The following is a 24,978-nucleotide window of genomic DNA, read 5'->3' as shown; positions in this document are numbered from 1 at the left end:
TAAACATGCCACTGAGTGGTTCCACGCTTTCATGAAGAACCCCTCAAAAGAAATTCCTCATGCACTAAATTAGAGGCTCCTTAGTATCGTGGCAGCCACTGACTGGTTAATGAGTCTAACTGGTCAATATTGAAAACAATTTAACCAGCCAGAAACGGCCGCTGACTGGTTAACGAGTCTAACTGGTCAATACTGAAAACAATTTCACCAGCCAGAAACGGCCGCTGACTGGTTAAATCGGATATTCAGTGCCGAAGGCCAGACATGGCCCAACGCTGAATATCTGGGAATAACACCAGCAGCGGTCAGCAAAATGCTCACCACCACTGGTGAATATTTACTCCCTGATGACCAAAGGTTCAGGGATCATTTAAATTGTGACCTGGGAACTTTATGCACGGTCCTGTCACCAGGCCTAGCTCTGTGTGAAACTGACACGCTCCCCTTTGTGGCCCCTCCTTCAGCACTAGCAATAACTCCAGCACAGTATACCCAGGTCTCTCTCTCTCTCTCCCCCCATTCTCCCCATGCCTGTGCCCAGAACCTCTCCTCTTCCCCCCACTCTCTGCTCTGGACTAGTATCCTTTAATCCAATATAGTAACATAGTAACATACGTGGAGGGGCATAATCGAACGGAAACGCCTATCTCCATGGGCGTTTATCTCCGAGAACGGGTCCGTGAAGGGGCGGGCCGAACCGTATTTTCAGAAAAATGGACGTTTTTGAGCTGGGTGTTTGTTTTTTTTAGCGATAATGGAAACTAAAAACGCCCAGCTCAAAAACGTCCTAATCCGAGCCATGTGGTCGTGGGAGGGGCCAGGATTGGTAGTACACTCGACCCCCTGATATGCCAGGACACCAACTGGGCACCCTAGGTCAGTGCGGTGGACTTCAGAAAAAGCTCCCACATGCATAGCTCCCTTACCAAGGGTGCTGAACACCCAACCCCTCTCCCCCAAAACCCACTACCCACAAATGTACAACACTACCATAGCTCTTAGGGGTGAAGGGGGCACCTACATGTGGGTAGAGTGGGTTTTGGAGGCCTCCCATTTACCAGCACAAGTGTTACAGGTAGGGGGGATGGGCCTGGGGCCACCTGGCTGAAGTGCACTGCGGTACCCACTAAAAGTGCTCCAGGGACCTGCATACATGCAGGCCTCTAGGACTGGTTGCTGCTATATAACATTGGCACACCAGTTGACACCTGAAGACTAATCTCTCCGAAAACGTCCTTTATTGGAATACTACTACTACTACTACTACTTAGCATTTCTATAGCGCTGCCAGGGTTACGCAGCGCTGTACAAGTTTAAACACGGGGAGGGACAGTCCCTGCTCAAGAGAGCTTACAATCTAACGGTAATAGACTACGCAGTCAGTGTAGGTAACAGGAATGGGGAAGGTGGTTAGGCGCCAAAAGCAAGGGAGAAGAGATGGGCCTTGAGTAAGGACTTGAAGATGGGCAGGGAGGGCGCATGGCGTATGGGCTCAGGAAGTCTGTTCCAGGCATAAGGTGCTGCGAGGCAGAAGGGGCGGAGTCTGGAGTTAGCGGTGGTGGAGAAGGGTACAGATAGGAGTGATTTGTCCTGAGAGCGGAGGTTACGGGTGGGAACATACGGGGAGAGGAGGGTAGAGAGGTAATGGGGGGCAGCAGATTGAGTGCACTTGAAGGTCAATAGAAGAAGCTTGAACTGTATACGGTAGTGGATTGGGAGCCAGTGAAGCGACTTAAGGAGGGGGGTGATATGAGAGTATCGGTTCACGCGGTAGATAAGACGTGCGGCGGAATTTTGGACAGATTGAAGGGGGGATAGGTGGCTAAGCGGGAGGCCAGCGAGGAGAAGGTTGCAATAGTCAAGACGAGAGGTAACGAGTGAGTGGACGAGGGTGCGGGTGGTCTGTTCAGAGAGGAAGGGGCGAATTTTGCTAATATTATAGAGGAAGAAGCGACAGGTCTTAGCTGAATAACCGCCTTTACTCACAGTTAACTGCAGATCAGAGGTTGTGCCCCACTGGCAACGAGTCTCCCTGGTACTGAGATGAGCAGTAGGTCAGAGCTGGCAGAATGGTGTACAATGCCCTCTTTCAGCCACATTCAAGGTAAGAACTAAGTTCTGTAACGTGGCTAACACAGGAAATGGAACTAAAACTGGCTTACAAAAATGGCCACTACCGCATGGACTGCAACAGGAAACACAACAGGGCACACTCTGACCCAGGAGGCAGGGGGAAAAGCAGCATGGGAGAAGAGCCTACCAACTACCAACATCGTGAGACTGTAACACAAGCTAATGAAATCACGGAGCCCAATACCCTACACCCACCACAATGCAATGCTGATGTGACCCTGTACTGCACCCGAGAGCCACATCTGACCCAGGGAAAGGCTGTGAGAGGATCGAACACATTCTGCTATCATGGAGGTGGGTACGGCATTTGAGGGTGGCATACAGGCTGGAAATAAAGTTTGTAAAGTGGGTTTTTTTTTGGTGGGAGGGGGTTAGTGACCACTGGGGGAGTCCGGGGAGGTCATCCCCGATTCCCTCCAGTGGTCATCTGGGCAGTTGGGGCACTTTTTTGGGACTTGTTCGTGAAAAAAAAGGGTCCAAAAAAAGTGACCCAATATCGCGGTCAAACCCCTTTTTTTTTTCGATTATCAGCTAAAGACGCCCATCTCTCCTCGGCTGATAACCACGCCCCAGGTCCGCCTCCACCACGCCTCCGACACCCCCCCCCCCCCCCCCCGTCAACTTTATTCGTTTCCGTGACGGAGTGCAGTTGGAAACGCCCAAAATCGGCTTTTGATTATACCGATTTGGGCGCCTTTGTGAGATAAACGTCTATCTCCCGATTTAGGTCGCACTATAGACGTTTTTCTCTTTCGAAAATAAGGTGGATAGTAACATAGTAGGTGACGGCAGAGAAAGACCTGTATAGTTCATCCGGTCTGCCCAACAAGATAAACTCCTATGTGCCACTTTATATTTATTTGTTGCATTTGTATCCCACATTTTCCCACCTATTTGCAGGCTCAATGTGGCTTACAATATTACATCATGTCAAGCGTCACTCAAGAGTAGATACACAATTAATTACATATAGAACAAGTGTAACATAGTGGATATAATCAATTCAGTAAACAAGAAAACAGTCAGAATGTCAAGTGACTAGCGGTATGTTAGAAATCCTATTATTGATTGTTATGGTAAGTCTTGTTGAAAAAGTAAGTCTTTACTGATTTTCGAAAGTTGATTAGGTTGTGGATAGTCTTCAGATCAAGTGGCAATGCATTCCACATCTGTATGCCAACGTAGGAAAAGCTAGATGCATGTACTAGTTCGTATTTTAGACCTTTACAACTTTGGAAGTGAAGTCCCAGGAATGTGCGTGCTGATCTTTTAGCGTTTCTGGGTGGGAGATCAATAAGGTCTGACATGTAGGCCGGAGCATTTCCACGAATAACCTTATGAACCAGAGTGCATACCTTGAACACAGTACGCTCTTTAACTGGAAGCCAATGCAGCCTCTCTCTTAGGGACTTAGCATACCTGACCTTGATTTGTATCTACCATTTTCAGGGCACAGACCGTAGAAGTCTGCCCAGTACTAGCCCCTCCTCCCAACCACTAGCCCTGCCTCCCAACCACTAGCCCTGCCACCCAATCTCTGCTAAGCTTCTGAGGATCCCTTCCTTCTGAACAGGATTCCTTTATGTTTATTCCACGCATTTTTGAATTCCATTACCGTTTTCATCTCCACCACCTCCAGCGGGAGAGCATTCCAAGTATCTCATACCCCTTTCTCCACATTGTCCAGTGCTTCTTCCATTTCTCCCCATTTCCTATCCACTACAGAGAGATGCTTCCTTCCTCCTACCAGCATGATGTTCTTAAGCCTCCTGCCTTCAGTGCAGAAACTAGGTGCAGACTCAGCCCTGACTCCTCCATGCATGCCTGCGTCTCCCGTGCTCTGCAGTAGGCAACAAGAAGCAGCAGGTTTGGCCTGGCTGTGAACTTCAGCCTGCAGACATGAAGGAGTGGAGGAGTGGCCTAGTGGTTAGGGTGGTGGACTTTGGTCCTGGGGAACTGAGTTTGATTCCCACTTCAGGCACAGGCAGCTCCTTGTGACTCTGGGCAAGTCACTTAACCCTCCATTACTGTCCCTGCTCGACAGAGCTTACAATCTATTTGCCCCATGTAAGCCGCATTGAGCCTGCCAAGAGTGGGAAAGCGCAGGGTACAAATGTAACAAAAATAAAATAGATACTATTGGAGATTCTACATGGAATGTTGCTACTATTGGAGATTCTACATGGAATGTTGCTACTATTGGAGATTCTACATGGAATGTTGCTATTCCACTAGCAACATTCCATGTAGAAGGCTGCGCAGGCTTCTGTTTCTGTGAGTCTGACGTCCTGCAAGAAGCAAGAAGCAAGAAGCCTGCGCGGCCACATTGGTGATCTGCAAGGGCCGACTTCTACATGGAATGTTGCTAGTGGAATAGCAGCATTCCATGTAGAATCTCCAATAGTAGCAACAGTGGAGGAGTGGCCTAGTGGTTAGGGTGGTGGACTTTGGTCCTGAGGAACTGAGTTGGATTCCTGGCACAGGCAGCTCCTTGTGACTCTGGGCAAGTCACTTAACCCTCCATTGCCCCATGTAAGCAGTATTAAGCCTGCCATGAGTGGGAAAGCGCGGGGTACAAATGTAAACAAAATGGGGGGGGGGGGAGAGGGTCATCAGCAACCTCTTGACCAGGGCTTCAGCTTGGGGCCCTGGCTAATTAGCTACACAAGTCAGACACCCCAAAGGCTAACAGATTGCAGGGCCCCAGAGGAATCCCTCTTGCTGCCTGTGTGCCCCACCCCATTTCTCTTGAAGCGAGGAAGAGGATGTGCAGCCAAGGGAGGGGAGTGAGAAAAAAGGTGCAGTCACTCCTTGGGATTCCCTCCCCCTCTCTGCAGGAGATGGAGTTAAGGGGAAGGATTCCCCTAGGGCTGGGCCTACTCCAAATCCGCCTTTCCTTTTTCATTTCATGGAAATTCAGATTCAGAAGAGAAAAAAAAAGTGAACATTTTCCCTGCAGCCTTCCATTCTGATCCTTCAGAGGACTTTGAAGCCTGTAAGAAGAGCCTTTAGCGCAACTGCAAAACCTGCTGCTTTCCAAAACTCCTGCCTGTCACTGCAGATTAATATCCCGGGACTGGCCCTCTTTATTTTGTTCTTATAGTAGCTGATTTTATGCACTTGAACAGTGTTGCTGTGGACCTGGACATTTACATTTTATGCCCCCACTAAGATATTTTATCTTTATGACGCAAACACTTAATGTTAGGAAGAACCAGCAGGCTTTTCAAACCCTATTGCCCTTGTTTCCTGCCTATTGTCATTAAGAGCCACTGCACTGCTTTTCTTGAAGCATCTCTGAAATACATGCGGTTTTATTTATTGCACTTGTATCCCACATTTTCCCACCTATTTGCAGGCTCAATGTGGCTTACAGCGACCTGTTATGGCTTCGCCATGCCAGGTTACATCATACAATTGGTGTTACAAAGAAGTTAAAGAAGTCAAGAGGATTTGTTCAAGCGTTTGTAGAAGGATACATTCTAAATAAAGTTGGATAGGTGTTAAGTTATAGTTAGTTAAGGGTTCTCGTGGTAGGCTTTGTTAAAGAGGTAAGTCTTCAAGGCTTTGCGGAAGTCAGTTAATTCGTTGATCTTTCTCAGGTGAGTTGGAAGTGAGTTCCATAGCTGCGTACTCATATAAGAAAAGCTGGTCGCGTGTGTTAGTTTATATTTTAGACCTTTACAGCTGGGGGAAGTGTAGGTTAAGAAAGGTGCGGGAAGATTTCTTAGCATTTCTGGGAGGTAGGTCGACGAGGTCTAGCATGTAGGTCGGGGCATCTCCGTAAATGATTTTATGAACAATCGTGCAAGTGGGAGCCAGTGTAGTTTCTTTCTTAGGGGTTTTGCACTTTCATATTTTTACAGATTTGACTGGAAAAGCCCTGGTGGCTCATTGCTGAACTGCCCCCCCCCCCCCCCTCCCCGAGTCTGTAATCATCAGCTTCTGAGCAAAGCACAAAATGCAATACGGTCAACATTAAAAGTGAGTTAGTGCCCAACTCAAAACTTAACCAGCCAAAGTAACTGCATAAAAGTCGGTCCTTTCTCTACGCGGTTTGCCATAGCCAGTAAAGTTCTAAATATTGCAATTAACCGGCTATGGTTTTGCTTGCTCCATAAATCTGGAAATTCAGTGCTAGACCCTGAATATGACTTGTCATTAAATTTCCAGGTATAACCCCGGCAGCAGTTAGCAAAATGCCGAGCTCAAGCAGCTGACTATCGGCTCCCATAGGTTATTACAACCCTGGCATTTCTTAGAGGAATGGGATCACAAAAGAGCCACTGTACCTTCAGTCTTCATTATGAAGCAGCATCACAATAGCATGACGTGATCTCCCCCACCCCCAACATCCACTAAGCTCTGTGACCTGGGTCACAGAGCCAGGGTTTTGCAGCCAGAGAGGCTGAAATCTCAGGCACCAGGCAGAGATGACTGGGCTGGTATTCACGCTGGAGACCCCTGAGGAAGACAAGCAGTTTTGTGGATCTCTAGTGGGGTACTGCTGAGAGGGTCAAGGTTTGGGTGAGATATTAAGACTCCACCTCACCTTCCAAACCCATAACAAGTCGCAAATAGTAACATAGTAGATGACGGCAGAAAAAGACCTGCACAGTCCATCCAGTCTGCCCAACAAGATAAACTCATATGTGCTACTTTTTGTGTATACCTGACCTTGATTAGTATCTCATTCAAAGTTGGGTCCGGTGATTGGTACTATTGAAGCAAAGATCTTCACATTCTTTTGGAGTTTTCTACTACTCAAACATATAGAAAAACAGTGTCTTAACCATTCTCATATTCTCATGTTTTTCAAAGGCAACCTCAGCGGCGCTCATTACCAGAAATTTAGATTTGGCAATGTAACTAGCGCCCACTTCTTCATTGGTTCAGCCCCTTCATAGGTTCAGCCCCTATAGTCTCTCCCAGCGCTGGGAGAGACTGTAGGGGATAGCCCTTGACACAGCTCGATGCAGAGCGAAACATGCATGTCGGGCAGTTGAACCCTTTGGTCTGATCACTAAAGATAAGTAACTAAACTGATAAAAATATAAAAAGAGTTTGATAAAAATATAAAAATATAAAAAGAGTTTGAAATTTAAAAGGAAATAAATTGGCTGAACCAATGAAGAAGTGGGCGCTAGTTACATTGCCAAATCTAAATTTCTGGTAATGAGCGCCGCTGAGGTTGCCTTTGAAAAACATGAGAATATGAGAATGGTTAAGACACTGTTTTTCTATATGTTTGAGTAGTAGAAAACTCCAAAAGAATGTGAAGATCTTTGCTTCAATAGTACCAATCACCGGACCCAACTTTGAATGAGATACTTGTTTGAATCTACAGGGGACTGGTATTTAGTTTTTTTAAACTAGCCACGTTTTGGTTTTCAGACTTGATTAGTATCTGCCATTTTCATGGCACAGACCATAGAAGTCTGCCCAGCACTAGCCCCACCTCCCAACCACCAGCCCCGCCTCCCATCACCGGCTCTGCTACCCAATCTTGGTTAAGCTTCTGAGGATCCATTCCTTCTGAACAGGATTCCTTTATGTTTATCCCACGCATTTTTAAAATTCCGTTACCGTTTTCATCTTCTCCACCTCCCGCGGGAGGGCATTGCAAGCATCCACCACTCTCTCCGTGAAAAAATACTTCCTGACATTTTTCTTGAGTCTGCCCCCCTTCAATCTCATTTTATGTCCTCTAGTTCTACCGCCTTCGCATCTCCGGAAAAGGTTCATTTGCGGATTAATACCTTTCAGATATTTGAACATGTGTATCATATCACCCCTGTTTCTCCTTTCCTCCAAAGTATACATGTTCAGGTCAGCAAGTCTCTCCTCATACGTCTTGTAATGCAAATCCCATACCATTCTCGTAGCTTTTCTTTGCACCGCTTCAATTCTTTTTACATCCTTGGCAAGATACGGCCTCCAAAACTGAACACAATACTCCAGGTGGGGCCTGACCAACGACTTATACAGGGGCATCAACACCCCCTTTCTTCTGCTGGTCACACCTCTCTCTATACAGCCTAGCAACCTTCTAACTACAGCCACCGCCTTGTAACACTGTTTCGTCGCCTTCAGATCCTCAGATACTATTACCCCAAGATCCCTCTCCCTGTCTGTACATATCAGACTCTCACCACGTAACACATAGGTCTCCCGTGGATTTCTACTCCCTAAGTGCATAACCTCAGCTCTACAATTTGGCATCTGCTGGTTCTCTCTGACACTTCTTTGCTCCACTGTATCCCAGTTTTTTGCAACTGGACAAGCGCTTAGAAAGTCAGTGGCTCTGAATATATTTCAGAGGAAGAGTTCGTAAAATGTTGCAGCAAAAACCTTGAGCAATACATACTTATCAGGACCTACAGTGTCAAACACTGTTGTTAGTTGAGTCTCCCTTGATGCCGAGCACTGAGTCAGCTGAGTGACTAAACTGCTCCACCCAGAACAAGGTGGAAAACAAGACAGTTACTGCTACAATCCTCTACCTGTTGTGTACATGTGTGTATGTGTGTGAGGGATGGAAGCTTTACATTGCTACTGCCTGTGCTGTACCTGTTCTCTGGTGCATGTGTCTATGTTATGCTTATTTTGTGCTTGATATACCATCTTTCAGTGAAGACAAGGCAGTTTACAAGTGAAAAAAAAAGTGTAAAAAATAAGAGAAGAACTACAAGTTAAAGATAGGAAACAGAAAGAAGAACAGCAGAGGCAAAGGCAGAAAAAGCTCATGCTTGTGTTCATGTGTGACCCAGTCCACATGGTCACTGTACTGTGGGGGGAGGGGAGGGGAGGGGCTGTACTTGAGAGAGGCTTGCACTGTTGTCTGAACCTGTGTCATCAGCCACAGTGTGTTTGTGTGTGCGGAAACCTTGCAGAGCCACTGCCTGTATGAACAGTATTGACAGTCACACTACAAACATGTAACCAGATTCCAACTTACCTGCTGATGGGCTCCTGGAAACGTGGATCCAGACGAATTATTCAGCTGAAGGGCGAAGGTTATCCAAGGCTTTCCACACAACCCATTCGGTGACTCGCAAGCACACTTCCCCTCAGCTAGTCCTTCGCAGCTTTACTGGGACAATTCTGACTGTCAAAGTGCCTGAAGTCTGTTTTTATCCCATACAGTGGCTTGTGTACAGAGGGTGGAGATCCAAAGTGGAAAATAATCCCAGGGACTGAGCTTCCAGCCGAACTCCTCTTGCCATTCAAACGGAGTGCAGCGTGAGCAAAGCTTTGCAAGTGGCTCTCTGCTCGGGGACCTGCTCTTCCCTTTTGCTCTGAAAGGAAAGAATAGCTGAGGAGTCTTATCTTCCTAAAGCCACATTGTCCTCGCTTCCTCCCTATAGCTGCCAAGTTACCCAGTTCCAGAGTTTGAGGTCAGTCCTGGATTTCTGACAACCCCATCCTGATATATTCAGCACTGATTTTAATGGGTGGAATCAGGGACTGCAAATACCACATTGCATTAGGATAGAAGTTCAAACCCAGGACTGCTCAGAAAGTCTCCCTCCTGGAGCCCGGGTAACTGGTAGCTCTGCCCTGTGTTCGTCAGGCAGTCTGTTGCCCAGAGCCCTCCTTACAAAGCTGGCACACTGTGCCATTCAGGAAAAAAAACATTACATTTTAACCATGGTGCTGAAATGGACACTTTCGGTGTGCTAGTTAAACCCATAATTGCCGACTATGGCTGCCAGCTAGCTCCAGATTTGCTCAACAGGTTCATCCATGCCTGGTTTTACCCCACTGCACGTAGAGCTTTGTAAGAAAAGTAGAATTACAAGTCCCACCATGCAACGGAGAAACCCCAGATTGGATTGACCCGAATCAATATTTATGCACAGAATAGCACTCTAGCACATGCTGGGGTACACCGTAACCCAGTGGTTCCCCAAACCTGGTCCTGGAGGCAGGGGCGTAGCCAGACAACAGATTTTAGGTGGGCCTAGGCAAGAAGTGGATGAGCACCAAGTGTTCCCCCACACTACAAAAAAAAAAATCTCAGCTGGTGGGAAAACGCTTCTTTCCACCTTGGCAGTCTGCAGCAGGCATGCGCTGAAAACTGAGCATGCGCTGATGCCGGTATTGTGGAGAGTAATGTTTTCGTTACCATCAGGGGAAGACTTCAGCTGGCAGAGCTTGGGATCCCCACCAGCTACCGTTAAACCTGTGCTACTCTTGGGTGGGCCTGAGCCCTAAGTGGGTGGGCCAGGCCCACCTGTGGCTACGCCACTGCCTGGAGGCACCTCAGCCAGTCAGGTTTTCAGGACAGCCACCATGAATATTCATCAGAGAGATTTGCATGCGCTGCCTCCACTGCATGCAGATCTCTCTGATGAATATTCATGATGGATATCCTGAAAACCTGACTGGCTGGGGTGCCTCCAGGACCAGGTTTGGGAACCAATTTGTCAAGAGTCCAGAACTTTACTCTTTGTTCAGCACCATGTTCCCTCAGCTCTGTGGGGGTTTTTTTTTTTCTGGTTCGTTTCTTTTTTTTAAACCATGTTCTCCAATGAAGCCATAAAAACGTTGTGGGTTCTTATGTTTGCAACTGAGAAGAAACGGATATGAAATCCTCACTAATATTACCGCAGAAGAATGAGTTTGACCTTTGACTCTTTTTTTTAGAGCTTTCATTAAATCCCCAGCATTCACAGCTCAACTTTCTTGTCGTCTGTCCACTTCTCTGCATTGGTACAGAATAGCTAACAGCCTCATTAGCGGTGATTTAAATGTGCTGTGCACCATCTACCCGAGACGTTTTTGTACAGTTGGCATACACGCAAAACTCAATTCTATATATAGGGTGCTTACAAAATTGTGCGCAAAACCCTCTCAAAGGCAGAGCTGGAAGTGGTAATGTTAATTTGAACTTTATATTCAAGGATTGTTTCCTGAATCAACAGTTCAATGTTCTCAACACTTCTTTGCACCTCCCCAGCCAATAAAGGCCTCGATTTGCAGGTACAGATTCAGTAAATATTGACTTTGCTTGACCCCTTTTAATAAACCATTGTAAGGAGACTGAGTGAATCACGCTTTCCTCTGTCTGGTATCTCACAGTAAAAGCAATGGGCCAGCAGCACACAATCTTCCCTCACACACACACATGTAAACAACTGCCCATAACAGCACCCTGGAAAGCTGCCTGCCACGCCCCCCTCCCCTCCTCCACACACCTGATGCTGCAGGCAGCCTGTTGCTTAGAGGTACTGTACAGCACATACCCTCCATTGCTGGTCTGATGCTGGTGGCAGTGTGCTCACTCCTCGAGATGACCCCCAGTGTAAGCTCTTCCCCTATGCTCCCCCTACAGGCAGCAGCAGCAAGCTTCCCTTATGCTGCCTGCTAATGTGCTTCAACTTGAACAGGGTTAGAGAATAATTCAGTCTCCCTGGCCTCAGGGCCGCCGAGAGACTGAGCCGGGCCCGTGACAAGGCCGCCCCCAGGGTCCCGCCGCCGACCCCCCAATCGCTAGTCAGACCGCCGGTGCCCCAGTCCCCAGTCTCCACGCGCCCACCCCCATCCCCGTCGACAGCCCCCCTCCGTCCACCACCAGGCTCCCTGCATTCAAATCGGCAGTGCCTCACCTCCGTGTAAAAGCGCAACGGCAGATCGCCTCCCTTCAGGCCTTCCTGTGTCCCGCCCTCGTCTGATGTAACTTCCTGTTTCCGTGAGGGCGGGACACAGGGAGGGAAAGCCTGAAGGGTGCCGATCTGCCGCTGCGCTTTCAGACGGAGGTGAGGCACTGCCGATTTGAATGCAGGGGGCCTGGTGGTGGACGGAGGGGGGCTGTCGACGGGGATGGGGGTGGCAGACAAAGAGGGACTGTCGACGGAGTCGAGGGCGGGTGGGTGAGACCGGGGACTGTGGCGCCGGGCCCCCCTTGGAAACCCGGACCTGGGGAATTTTGACACCCCCTCTCCCCCCCTCTCGGCAGCCCTGCCTGGCCTCACTGTATGGACTGAAAGGATAGTGGTGGCTTTCATTGACCCTAACTGGACTCTCTCTCACTGACCTCCACATCCCCCTGGAGGTAGCTGCTGGCGCTACCTTTGGAAAAGCACTTTCTTTTTTTTTGCAGCACCCTGTCGCTCTTATGTAAGTTTGAGCCACACACAGTCCAAACTCCTGTTATATTCTTGCAAGACTGTGAAAACCCAGTAAGTGACTCACCCACTAGTCCACTAAAGCGTTTGTTCAGACACTGACTGTTAAGGACCCCTTAAACCCATGTTTCAGACTAACATCCCCAAACAGGAGTCACAGCAGTGTGGCTGTTGCTCAGAAACATTCGACCTCCTACATCCTCCACAGTGTTGCCTGCCAGACACACTAAGCTACGTGAGCAGCTGCATTTTCACCAGGACTTCTAGTACTTACATTCCCCTACACCTCCATTTATATTCCCCATTTAAAGATAAGGTTCGATGTGGACCACATTGAACCTTATAGGTGAATGGGCAAAACCCCTCCATGAAAAAACTGCACTGGCTCCCAATTAAAGAACGTATTGCTTTCAAAATCTGCACCCTGGTTCATAAAATTAACTTTGGCGAAGCCCCGGGATACTTGACAAACCTCATAGACCTACCAACCAGAAACACATCCGGATCAACACGAACATATCTAAATCTCCACTACCCAAGCTGCAAAGGACTCAAATATAAATCAACCTATGCATTTAGTTTTTCCTACATAAGCACACAACTGTGCAACGCATTACCAAAAGCCATGAAAACAACGTATGACCACTTAAACTTCCGGAAATCACTAAAAACTAACCTGTTTAAAAAGGCATACCCCACCGATCCAACTTAAATGTCTGAATTCTGCAACACAACGAAACCAAAGCACGTAATGGACATAACATAACTCTTCCACTCTACGATTCCCTAATGTTCCACATGAACCTTATTTTACCACTTCATCACTTTGTATTTGTTCATACCGGAGTCGGCGAACGCCTCTCTGGTACTCTGTAAGCCACATTGAGCCTGCAAATAGGTGGGAAAATATGGGATACAAATGTAACAAAAATAAATAAATAAATAAAATAAATAAATAATCCATCTCAAATTAGATACTGGAGATATACATAGCCAGAAGTATACAAAACCACTTACAGTTAAAAAGTTACGCCTATGTTTACTAAGGTGCGTGTTAGCGGTTTTAATGCACATTGATGGTTTACGCACGTTAAACGCTAATGCACCCATAGAAATGTATAGGCGCGTTAGTATTTAACGCCCCTTAACTTTAAAGGCGCGTTAAAAACACTAATGCACCTTAGTAAACATACCTATTAATCATTTAAATACCAATGAAATAGAAATGTTTTTTTTTAAGTGTTTGTTAAATATTTCACTGTTTCCAGCCTAATTTCTGTAATTACTGTACTTGCAGCCTGCCAGACAGACTATGCTACGTGAGCTTCCACCACTTCTTCTCGTTATTGCTGTTTTTTGCAGTCTGCCAGACTGATCTTGCTGTAGGTAAAGTCACTTCTGTCACTGCGATCCAATCAATTATCAGCATTATTATTAGTGTGGCTCCAGCTTCCCTGCATAACTTGTCAGATAAATCCGGTTACTTGAGACTGCACACAAGACTGAAGAAGTATGATAATGGAGTTTTTAGTGAGGTCAGACTCCTTACATTTACTTCACAGGCTGACGATATTAACACAAATTAGTATTACATACTGCCAAGTGCTGAAACATATCACTATGTTCTCAATGCAAAATTAATCCCAGCATCTTGGATTAAAAGATTGTGATCCCTAAATAAGCAGTGCCTGGGACTGGTCAAAGCAGATAACGCTGCAGTGAGTCACAGGTGAAGGAAAAGCCAGATGCACAAAGCTTACTTTTGCTTTAGACTGGTTCTGAACAGCAGGGCCGCCGAGAGACTAGGCCGGGCCCGGGGCAAGGCCGTCCCGCCTCCGCCCCACCCCACTGCTCCTCCCGCCACTGCCTCCCCCCATCGCTCCCCCTGCTGCTGCAGTCCACGGTCTCACCTGCCTGCCTCCATGGCTCCGGGCCCCCTGCATTCAAGGCAGCAGTCGCAGATCGCCTCCCTTCTGGCCTTCCCTCCCTGTTTCCCACCCTCGTCTGATGTAACTTCTGGTTTCCGCAAGGGCGGAACTCAGGAAAGGAAGGCACGAAGGGAGGCGATCTGTGACTGCTGCTATGAATGCAGGGGGCCCGGAGCCGAGGAGGCAGGCAGGTGAGACCGGGAACTGCAGCGCCGGTGGCCTGACCCCAGCGCCGGGCCCCCTTTGGAGGCCCGGGCCCGGGGAATTTTGTCCCCCCTGTCCCCCCCCTCCCCCCTCGGCAGCCCTGCTGAACAATCTAAAGCAAACATTTATGTAGCTAGAAATGCACAAAGTGGTTTTACATTGCTCTAACGTGTGCCATTAGCAGCCACCGGGAACCGATGAGCTCATTCGTAATCTAATGTGTATTGCAGGGGATGCACAGCTCCAGAGCAGCCCTAATTTAACCAGCAAATTTTACGGCTGCTCTGGAGCTGTCAGAGAGGAAAGAAGCACAAGCAGGAAGATATAAAGGCTGCCTGATTGTGCTTCCTACCTCTAACCTCCTGGCGCCCCCTTTGAATTTTTTTTTTTAAATTTCCCTGGTGGTCCAATGGACCACAATACCCCCCCCCCCCCCCCCCCCGCATCTTTTCTTTATTTCTCTGGTGGCCAAGTGGACCCTGACCCCACATTTTTAAACTTTCCCTGGTGGTCCAGTGGACCAAACCCCTTTCCCTGCATAGGCACACATCCCTCCCTCCTGCGCCCGACCCACACCTCTGCCCCTCCCTGTACCTTCACAACAAGGTGGAGGCAGGAGGGCAGGAGCAACGGCTTCTCTCTCCTGCCTGCCTGGAACAAAATGGCGGCTCTCAGACCCTGCCAAGTGCATTCTGGGATGCACTGGGCAGGGCTAAACACTATATAAGGGAAAATAAACTCCTTATATGGTGTTTAGCCCTGTCCTGGGCAGGGCCTGGGCACCGCCACTTTGTTCCAGGCGGGCCCGAAGCAAGAGGGAGGAGCTGCTGTTCCTGCCCTCCTGCCTCCACCTCGCTGTAAAGGTATAGGGAGGAGCAAGGTGGGGGTCGGGTATGGGAAGGAGTGTGTGTGCATGCGCAGGGGAAGGGGTTCTGTCCACTGGACCACCATGGAAATTAAAAAGGTTTGTGGGGTCACAGGGGGTTGCGGGGGGGGGGGGGGGGGAGGTCGTGGTCCACTTGAAATAAAGATCAGGGTAGTCAGGGTCAGGGTCCACTGGACCAACATGGTAAAGTTTAAAAAAACAGTGTGGGGTCGGGGAGGTCCAGTGAATCAGAGCTGTCAAATGGGTATAACAGCACTGTCAACTCCATTTGACAGCTCGAACTCGCAAACAGTGAGGATGGACAAAGGTAGGGTTACCATATTTTGTCCCCCAAAAAGGAGGACACATGCCCCACCCCACTACACGCCCCACTCCTTTCACGCCCCACCCCACCCCCTTCACGTCCTCGCTCCGCCCCTGTGATATTTTCCCCTCCCCCCTGTCACACACCCCGTCACTCCCCCTCCCCTTACCTTACTACTGCCCTGGTGGTCTAGTGACCTCTTCGGGGCAGGAAAGAGCCCCCTCTTTCCTGTACGGAGCGCTGCCCTGCATGCATCCTTCCTGTTCCTCATCTCTGTGCCGATTCAAAATGGCCGCCGAGAGTTGAAATCTCGCGAGGTCACTTCAACTCTCAGTGGCCATTTTGAATCGGCGCCAAGATGAGGAACAGGAAGGATGCATGCAGGGCAGCGCTCCGGGCAGGAAAGAGGGGGCTCTTTCCTGCCCCGAAGGCGGAAGAGGTCACTAGACCACCAGGGCAGTAGTAAGTAAGGGGAGGGGAGGCTAGCAATCTGCCCGTTTGTCCGGATTTCTGGACAAACGGGCAGATTGGCAAAACCCGCCCGATTGCCCGGACATGTCCTCAAAAAGAGGATATGTCCGGGTAAATCCGGACATATGGTAACCCTACACAAATTTCACATCACAGCCCCAAAGAAAAGCATGAATGGGGGTGGGGAGCGACAACCCTAACCACCTTAAAGGGTAAAGGGTCATAGATTTGATATGCTGCCTTTCTGTAGTACAAACAAAGCAGTTTACATTTCTTATATGCAGGTACTGGGCAGACTGGATGGACCATTTTGGTCTTTATTTGCTTTTATTTAACTGTTCTGCTAAGTTACTGTATCATCTCCGTCACTATCACTGTGGCTGGTATCATAATGAGATGAATCGTTAAATCGTTAAGTCGTTAAATCGTGGGAGGATTGTGAAAAATTACAAGCGGACCTTACGAGACTGGGTGACTGGGCGTCTAAATGGCAGATGATGTTTAATGTAAGCAAGTGCAAAGTGATGTATGTGGGAAAGAGGAACCCAAATTATAGCTATGTCATGCAAGGTTCCACGTTAGGAGTCACGGATCAAGAAAGGGATCTAGGTGTCGTCGTTGATGATGCGTTGATACCTTCTGCTCAGTGTGCTGCTGCGGCTAAGAAAGCAAATAGAATGTTAGGTATTATTAGGAAAGGAATGGAAAACAAAAATGAGGACATTTTAATGCCTTTGTATCGTTCCATGGTGCGACTGCACCTCGAATATTGTGTTAACTTCTGGTCACCACATCTCAAAAAAGATATAGTGGAATTAGAAAAGGTACAGAGAAGGGCGATGAAAATGATAAAGGGGATGGGACGACTTCCCTATGAGGAAATTTATTTATTTATTTTTTATTTACGTCAATTTATATACCGTATCTTATTGCTACTGCAAGACAGAACGGTTTACAATTTATAAAAAAGAAGCAATGCAATATGTATAGGTTGGACAAACATTAGAACTCCAGTCATTACAGGAAAGCACAGCAAACCCACAAACTAGCTACATAAGATGAAAAACAGTATAACTCATGATTTAGTATACAGGAGAGCACCGCAAATACAAGATTAAATACATAATATAATCTACACAGACAATACAGTTTTGAGCTAGGGCTCTTCAGCTTGGACAAAAGGCAGCTGAGGGGAGATATGATAGAGGTCTATAAAATAATGAGTGGAGTTGAACGGGTAGATATGAAGCATCTATTTACGCTTTCCAAAAATACTAGGGGGCATGCAATGAAGCTACAATGTAGTAAATTTAAAACGAATCAGAGAAACATTTTCTTCACTCAACCTGTAATTAAACTCTGGAATTCGTTGCCAGAGATTGTGGTAAAGGCGGGTTAGCTTAGCGGAGTTTAAAAAAGGTTTGGACGGCTTCCTAAAGGAAAAGTCCATAGACCGTTATTAAACGGACTTGGGGAAAATCCACTATTTCTGGGATAAGCAGTATAAAATGTTTTGTACATTTTTGGGATCTTGCCGGGTATTTGTGACCTGGATTGGCCACTGTTGGAAACAGGATGCTGGGCTGGATGGACCTTTGGTCTTTCCCAATATGGCAATACTTATGTACTTATGAGATTTTACTGCAAAGTGACTCTTTAGGACTCAGCTGGAGATTTCTGGTAGAACCCAGTGAGAACTGCTAATCATGACAACTGCCTACACCAGACTGAGCCACCCAGATGCTGGAGACCAAGTTCAGAAGGCATCTCTGGATGATGAAAAGGAAGAATACAAGTGGATGTGTTGGGCAGCACTGCAACTCTGGATAATGCTGATCTGCTTTTCTGGTTTGTAATGGATTTAAATCTAATAGTGCATTTAACGTCAGGGACAAAACAAGATGACAAAAACCAGGACCTGAACTCCTCAGCCTTAAATGTGCTGCAGAAAATTACAACTATTTCTCAGCTAACTGGTGGTGAAAGCAAAAGAGGATCAACAGTCAATAGCCCTGGAGGTTAGAGAGCAGAACAGGGCTGAAGAAGTAAGCAGAGAATTTACATTCCTAGTCTAAGCTGGAATGTAGAGTAATTGGGGACGGGGAAGCTAGGAGAGAGGAGGAGAGAGGGGACATTTCACAGGAAAAGCCCAAAACAAGTGCACAGGCAGCAAGCAGATTCCCGAAATCCTTCATGTTATCTGGACAAGCTGATAAAAATCTTGGTTCTAAGCCCAAGTTATGCATGGAAGTGCAATTATTGTTTGTTAGATAAATCAGCAGAGGATCCGAACTTCAATTCTGTGGAAATCAGGGATGTCCAAGTGTTTTCAACAGTGAACCTCATGAATTGGACTGTTAAGAAAAGAAATTTAGATGTTTTCACTCCCAGTATCTACTGCCCACTATCAAACTTTTCATTCATAGTAACATAGTAGATGATGGCAGAAAAAGACCTGCACGGTCCATCCAGTCTGCCCAACAAGAGAAACTCATATGTGCTACTTTTTGTGTATACCTTACCTTGATTTCTATCTGCCATTTTTTTTTTGTTACATTTGTACCCCGCGCTTTCCCACTCATGGCAGGCTCAATGCGGCTTACATGGGGCAATGGAGGGTTAAGTGACTTGCCCAGAGTCACAAGGAGCTGCCTGTGCCTGAAGTGGGAATCGAACTCAGTTCCCCAGGACCAAAGTCCACCACCCTAACCACTAGGCCACTCCTCCACTCCGGGCACAGACCGTAGAAGTCTGCCCAGCACTAGCCACGCCTCCCAACCACTAGCCCCGCCTCCCACCACCAGCTCTGCCACCCAATCTCCGCTAAGCTTCTTTGGATCCATTGCTTCTCTTTCATGTCCAAGCTTTTGGAAGGTATGGCTTTCACCCAACTATGGGATTATGTGAACTGGAGGAATTTGCTCCACTCCAGGTAATCTGGGTTCAGAGGCACAGAAACCACATTGGTATCTATGCCTAACAAGATTCACAGCTTTTTAGATAAGGACAACGGGGTGTGGTGGCCATGTTAGTCCACTTGTAAAGGTAATAAAAAGAAATTATCAAAAGAATAAGATGATACCTTTTTTATTGGACTAACAATATATTTTTTGAGTAGCTTTCGAAAGCAATACCTTCTTCAGATCAAAGACCTGTCGTACAATGGCTTCTTTTCTTCTTATCAGAGAGATCATTTTTTTTGTTTCCACTTCTTCTTTCTCTTCCTCAAGGACATTTTCCCTAACTTGCAGGGTCCCCAGGGCTCGGTTTATCACCTCTTTTATGTAATCTATTCTGAGGCCCTTTGGTACTCCTAATCTATTCTCTAGGGGTCAGTGCTCATTTTTTTTTGTAGAAAACATTCAACTGATTTTTTTAAATCTAACTCATATGATTCAGATCTTACGGCTTGTAATGCTTCCCTTGACCAAAATTTCTTCTTGGCTTGAGATATACCATCCGAAACTGAATCTGCAAAAATCTAAAACTATGTGGGTCATTGGGAGATGTCTTTCTCCAGACATTCTCTTTTCTTTATGGGTCATTCCTTGCCTCCTGATTTCTCCTTTAAACCCATGGGATGTTTCCTTGCTTCCAGCTTTCTTTCTCTGCCCAAGTATCATCTGTAGTTAGACCATGCTTTCTGCTATTACAACTCACTCGTTTCATTTGCTGTTTTCCAGCAAAATTGGCTTTGGTTTTACTAGTGCTTTCACTGATCGTGTCCTGGTTAGATTATTGTCATGCAATTTACAATGGTCTACCATATTCATCTATTCATCAGTAGCAAATAGCTCAGAATACTGCTGTCCAGCTAATAAATAATGCTCGTAAATTTGATCACATCTCTCCTTTGCTCCAAGATGCTCACTGGTTACCACTCAATCATCATACGAAGTTTAAAGTTCTTGCAGTCTCTCATAGAGAATTCTACAGGGGTTTGTTCTCTATCTTTTCGATTTACTAATTCCTTATTACCCTTTGTGTAATTTATGTTCATAGGCTCGAGGCTAGATGCTAATAACTCCTTTGCTTGCTTCCCATCTCAGTAACATGAAACAATTGACTTTCTTTTACCTTTCTCCTTCCTTGTGGAATGCATTACCTTTGTCAATATAGTTAGAAATCAATTTAAAAAAAAAAAAGAATTAAAATCTCATTTTTTAAAATTTTATTTATAACCATTTAAATTTTTACAAGCGATAAAACAGCTTGCCAGAAATATAGAGAAAGTAATATATAGGAATTATTTCAGTCAGGTAATTCTATTCTCTTCCTTAGACCACTAAATAGGGAGAGTGAAACAAGACAAGGAGATCAATTAAACAGTAAACAGAAAAAAACCCCGTGGTATTAACCTGATTATCCCCAGATATTACTCGTTTAATTCATTATTCCACATTTTTCATCTGGTTGGCTTCTTCAATGCCAATACGGTGTATAGTCAAATCATTTCATTGAAAACATACTTATTGTCCAATATTAGTTAGAAATAATAGATCTAATTACATTCTTTCTTTTTTAAAAACCAGAAGTTATTTAACAATACATATACTTAAGTCTCTAATTCAGATCCCACTGATTAAAGTAATCCCAGTTTTCACAGGCTTCACTCCTTTTAAAGTAATAATTGAGGAAATATTTCTACATGCTGTCTAATTCCTAATTTTGTTCTTTTAGCATGCAGGCTGCTGCATCAGTGATAAAACAGTTCCGTTTCTGTTTTTGTTCTTTTTTAAATATATAATGTAAACTGCTTTGATGTTTGTACAGGAGGATTCGTATAGCGAATTTTAAAATGTTAACAATAATACTGGGGTTGAGCCAGGTCACTGAGGGGCCGTTTTACAAAGCCACGGGAGGGCTAACGTGCGAGTAGCTTGCGCCAAATCGGTACTACCACCAGGGTAGCACATGCATCCGGCGGTAATTCCGAATTTGGCATGCACCGAATCCCGCAGTAGAAAATGTTTTTCTATTTTCTACTGCAGGTGGTGTTCCTGCAGTAATCGACAGTGCGGCCATGTTGGTGCATGCTGCATGGTTACCGCGCAGGTAGCGTGTGAGCCCTTTCCGCTAGGTGAACGGCAGGCGGTAAGGGCTCAGGCTGTAAATAGGCGCCCGCTACTTTTAATTTGCGCGCTCACCTATTTCCCATCCCGATAAAAAAAATGGCCTTTTTCCCAGCTGAGATAAAAAGTGGCCCATCGCGGTCAGCCGCCGATGGCCAGAGTTTTGTCCCCTGCGCGACGAGCTGTCTACAGATGACTGGGATGGTGAGTCCTTTGATTAGCGCCGGCGAAGGAGCATCGATGCTCTTGGACCTGGAAACAACTTCATCACTCCCGAATCGTTTAACTACCATGTCCAAAGGAGTGGAGGAGTGAGTTAGGAGTCCATGCTGAAACGGAAGTCGTTTACAGCTGAACCCGAGTCGGCGGTGCCACTTCTAAACCCGTAAGAGCTATCAGCTTGGAGTTTTTGGCTCCCGTGGAGGTTACATTGAATATCACCTGGAAGGCGCTCCAGGACATAACGGTGGTAGTAAATAATTTTGCTTCAGATATAATCTTATTAGTGAGCCACATGGATAATCTAATCAAATCCTTTGAGAAGGAAAAATTGATACAGCAAATGAAGTTCTACAGGAGTACGAAACGGTTAAGATTTTGAAGATGATAATAGGCCAGAAAAATTTGAACAAAATGAATATTATTACAGATTATTAATATCGAGATTGTTGTTTTCCCAGAGTTCCGGGTATGACTCCTAAAGTTTTTTTCCTCTGAAATGATTCCTCTTAGTATATTTATTCAAAAGGAGTGAAGCCTGTGAAACTGGGATTACCTTAATCAGTGGGAATTGGATTAGAGACTCAAGTGTTTTCGTTTTTTTCTCTTTTAAAACCAGAAATTATTTAACAATACAATCAGTTGTATTATTTCCACTAACACTGGACAATAAGTATATTTCCAACTAAATAAATTGACTATACACAGTTTTGGGTTTGAAGAAGCCAACCAGACGATCAATGTGGAATAATGATTCAGATAATAAATAACTGGGGATAATCAGGTTAATACCACGTTTTCTGGGAGCAATTTATGAAGTCCACTGCAGTGCCCCCTAGGGTGCCCAGTTGGTGTCCTGACATGTCAGGGGGACCAGTGCACTACGAATGCTGGGTCCTCCCACGACCAAATGGCTTGGATTTGGTCATTTCTGAGATGGGTAGTCACTTAACCCTCCATTGCCCCATGTAAGCCGCATTGAGCCTGCCGTGAGTGGGAAAGCGCTGGGTACAAATGTAATTAAAATAAAAAATAAATGGGTGTCCTTGGTTTCCATTATCGCTGAAAACCGGGGACGACCATCTCTAAGGTCAACCTAAATGTGGAGATTTGGGCATCCCCGACCTCATTATCGAAACGAAAGATGGACGCCCATCTTGTTTCGATAATACGGGTTTCCCCCCCCCCCCCTTCGCGAGGACATCCTGCGAGGACGCCCTCAGGAAAACTTGGGCGCCCCGTTCGATTATGCCCCTCCACGTTACTCTTTGGGGCTCTACATGGAATGTTGCTTCTAATTGGGATTCCGGAATCTTGTAACTCTTTAGGATTCCAGAATCTTCAGAACTTTTAGTACAAGAAGAGTGCTGGGCAGACTTCTGCGGTCTACGCCCTGAGAATGGCAAGGACAAATCAAACTCAGATATACATATAAAGTTATCACATACCATGTAAAATGAGTTTATCTTGTTGGGCAGACAGGATGGACCTGTCACTTACTATGTTACTATGCTTAGCTGGGAGCTAAAACCAGAGGGGGTATAAAGGCAATTAACCTTACCAAGGCTCTTTGTATTGGTAAGGGCTTCATGCAAATGAGACTTGAAACTAATAATCAGCTAATGAAGCAACTGGCACTGGGTCACAATCAGACAATTTCATTGCCAAAGTATATTTATGACTCACAGCTCCTTGGAAACAGGTTAATTAATGAGTTGATAATTTAGATTTCTTGCAGTTCTCATCCAAGAACCATCAACTGTCACCATCTGAGATTTATGATGCTAATGGAAGTGTCGTTACAAGATCCACTTTAAAGCGATTTCAGGAAGTTAGGTTCTCAGCCAGCTAAGCCTGGGATTTGGCCTATCAGTGTTAATCTTGCAGATGCCAGTGAAATCAACCAGGCTATGGCTGTTGACTCTTTTGTTAATCAATTTGTCATTTTCTCAAAGAACAGTTTAAGAGTCCCACTACACTGTGCTTTCCACCATTCCAGCTTGCCCTACAAACATAATTAGCCACACCTGTAAGTAAGAGCCATAAGCTATATAGCATGACTAAGCTGAAATTCAAAATTGAAGTTACTGACATTCCTGCACAATCAGATTTTCCCTGGGGGAGGTTTTTTTTTTTTTTAATATTTTTTTTTTATTTTACTTTATTTTCGACCTGGAAGTTCTGACTTTCTCCCTCTATTTTACAGGGATGTACAGGCAAATAAATAAATAAATAATTTTGTCTAATTTCCTATGTCATTTGCAGAATATTTTTGTTTTGTTTTTATACATTTTCATTTTCTCTTGTTTTAAATAAAGCTTTTCTTTCAGGTCAATTTTTCTAATTAAGATGGGGCTGCAGTAGAGATTTGCATGGGGACAGAATTTCACCCATACCCACTAAGATCCATTACATCCCCGCCCATATCCCCACAATTAATCTCCTCCATCTCCACCCGTACCCGCTTGTCAATATTATTATTTACTTGCTCGCAGGCCTCTGTTTCCTCCTAACCCCAACAGCCTCCTGTAGTTTTTTTGAATGGTATTCACTATTAAACTAATAAGTGTTCCAAGCCTCATTCTGGTGCTTTAACTGCCTTTTTCAGGGCATTCCAAGCCTCATTTTGGAGTCACCAGAGATTTTTACTACACTCCCATGGGAATCCCACACCAACTTCTTCCAGCCCCACGGGAATCCCATGGTAAATTCTTCCATCACCACGGGAATCCTATGCAACTTCTTCCATCCCCAAGGGAATCCCATGGTAAATTCTTCCATCACCACGGGAATCCTGTGCAATTTCTTCCATCCCCAAGGGAATCCCATGGTAAATTCTTCCATCACCACGGGAATCCTGTGCAATTTCTTCCATCCCCAAGGGAATCCCATGGTAAATTCTTCCATCACCACGGGAATCCTGTGCAACTTCTTCCAGCCCCAAGGGAATCCCATGGTAAATTCTTCCATCACCACGGGAATCCTGTGCAACTTCTTCCATCCCCAAGGGAATCCCATGGTAAATTCTTCCATCACCACGGGAATCTTGTGCAACTTCTTCCAGCCCCAAGGGAATCCCATGGTAAATTCTTCCATCACCACGGGAATCCTGTGCAACTTCTTCCATCCCCAAGGGAATCCCATGGTAAATTCTTCCATCACCACGGGAATCCTGTGCAACTTCTTCCAGCCCCACAGGAATCCCATGGTAAATTCTTCCATCACCACGGGAATCCTGTGCAATTTCTTCCATCCCCAAGTGAATCCCATGGTAAATTCTTCCATCACCACGGGAATCCTGTGCAATTTCTTCCATCCCCAAGGGAATCCCATGGTAAATTCTTCCATCACCACGGGAATCCTGTGCAACTTCTTCCATCCCCTAGGGAATCCCATGGGTTCTATGGGATTCCCACAATCCCCATTCCCATGCAGCTCTCTAGGCTGCAGCTGTTCTTCAAACCAAACACAAAAGCCTGCAAGTGCCTCCACCCCCACTAATCACAACCTGAATCCCCAATGACAACCTGCACCCACCCCTGAACCCCCTCCAGACCTCCCTGGCACCAGCATTAGGCAATGTAACCCCTCCCCCACTAAAGAGGTCTATCCCTACTAGCACTTACAAGGG

The 24,978-nt window shown here is 46.0% G+C and overlaps 1 protein-coding gene across 1 annotated transcript in view; it reads right to left on the bottom strand.

Annotated features, from left to right (window-relative positions):
* STON2 (stonin 2) overlaps window positions 1-24,978 on the bottom strand; it is a 257,064-nt gene that overhangs the window by 209,029 nt on the left and 23,057 nt on the right. Inside the window, exon 2 of the mRNA XM_030213724.1 lies at window positions 9,092-9,431. The gene's annotated coding sequence lies outside the window, so the exon portion shown is untranslated. The remainder of the gene's footprint in view (window positions 1-9,091; window positions 9,432-24,978) is intronic.

The sequence above is a fragment of the Microcaecilia unicolor genome, chromosome 9 (genome assembly GCF_901765095.1).
Source record: "Microcaecilia unicolor chromosome 9, aMicUni1.1, whole genome shotgun sequence".
Classification (NCBI taxonomy): Eukaryota; Metazoa; Chordata; class Amphibia; order Gymnophiona; family Siphonopidae; genus Microcaecilia; species Microcaecilia unicolor.
Note: the sequence above shows the minus strand (reverse complement) of the source record. Positions and strands in the feature narration are given on the sequence as shown.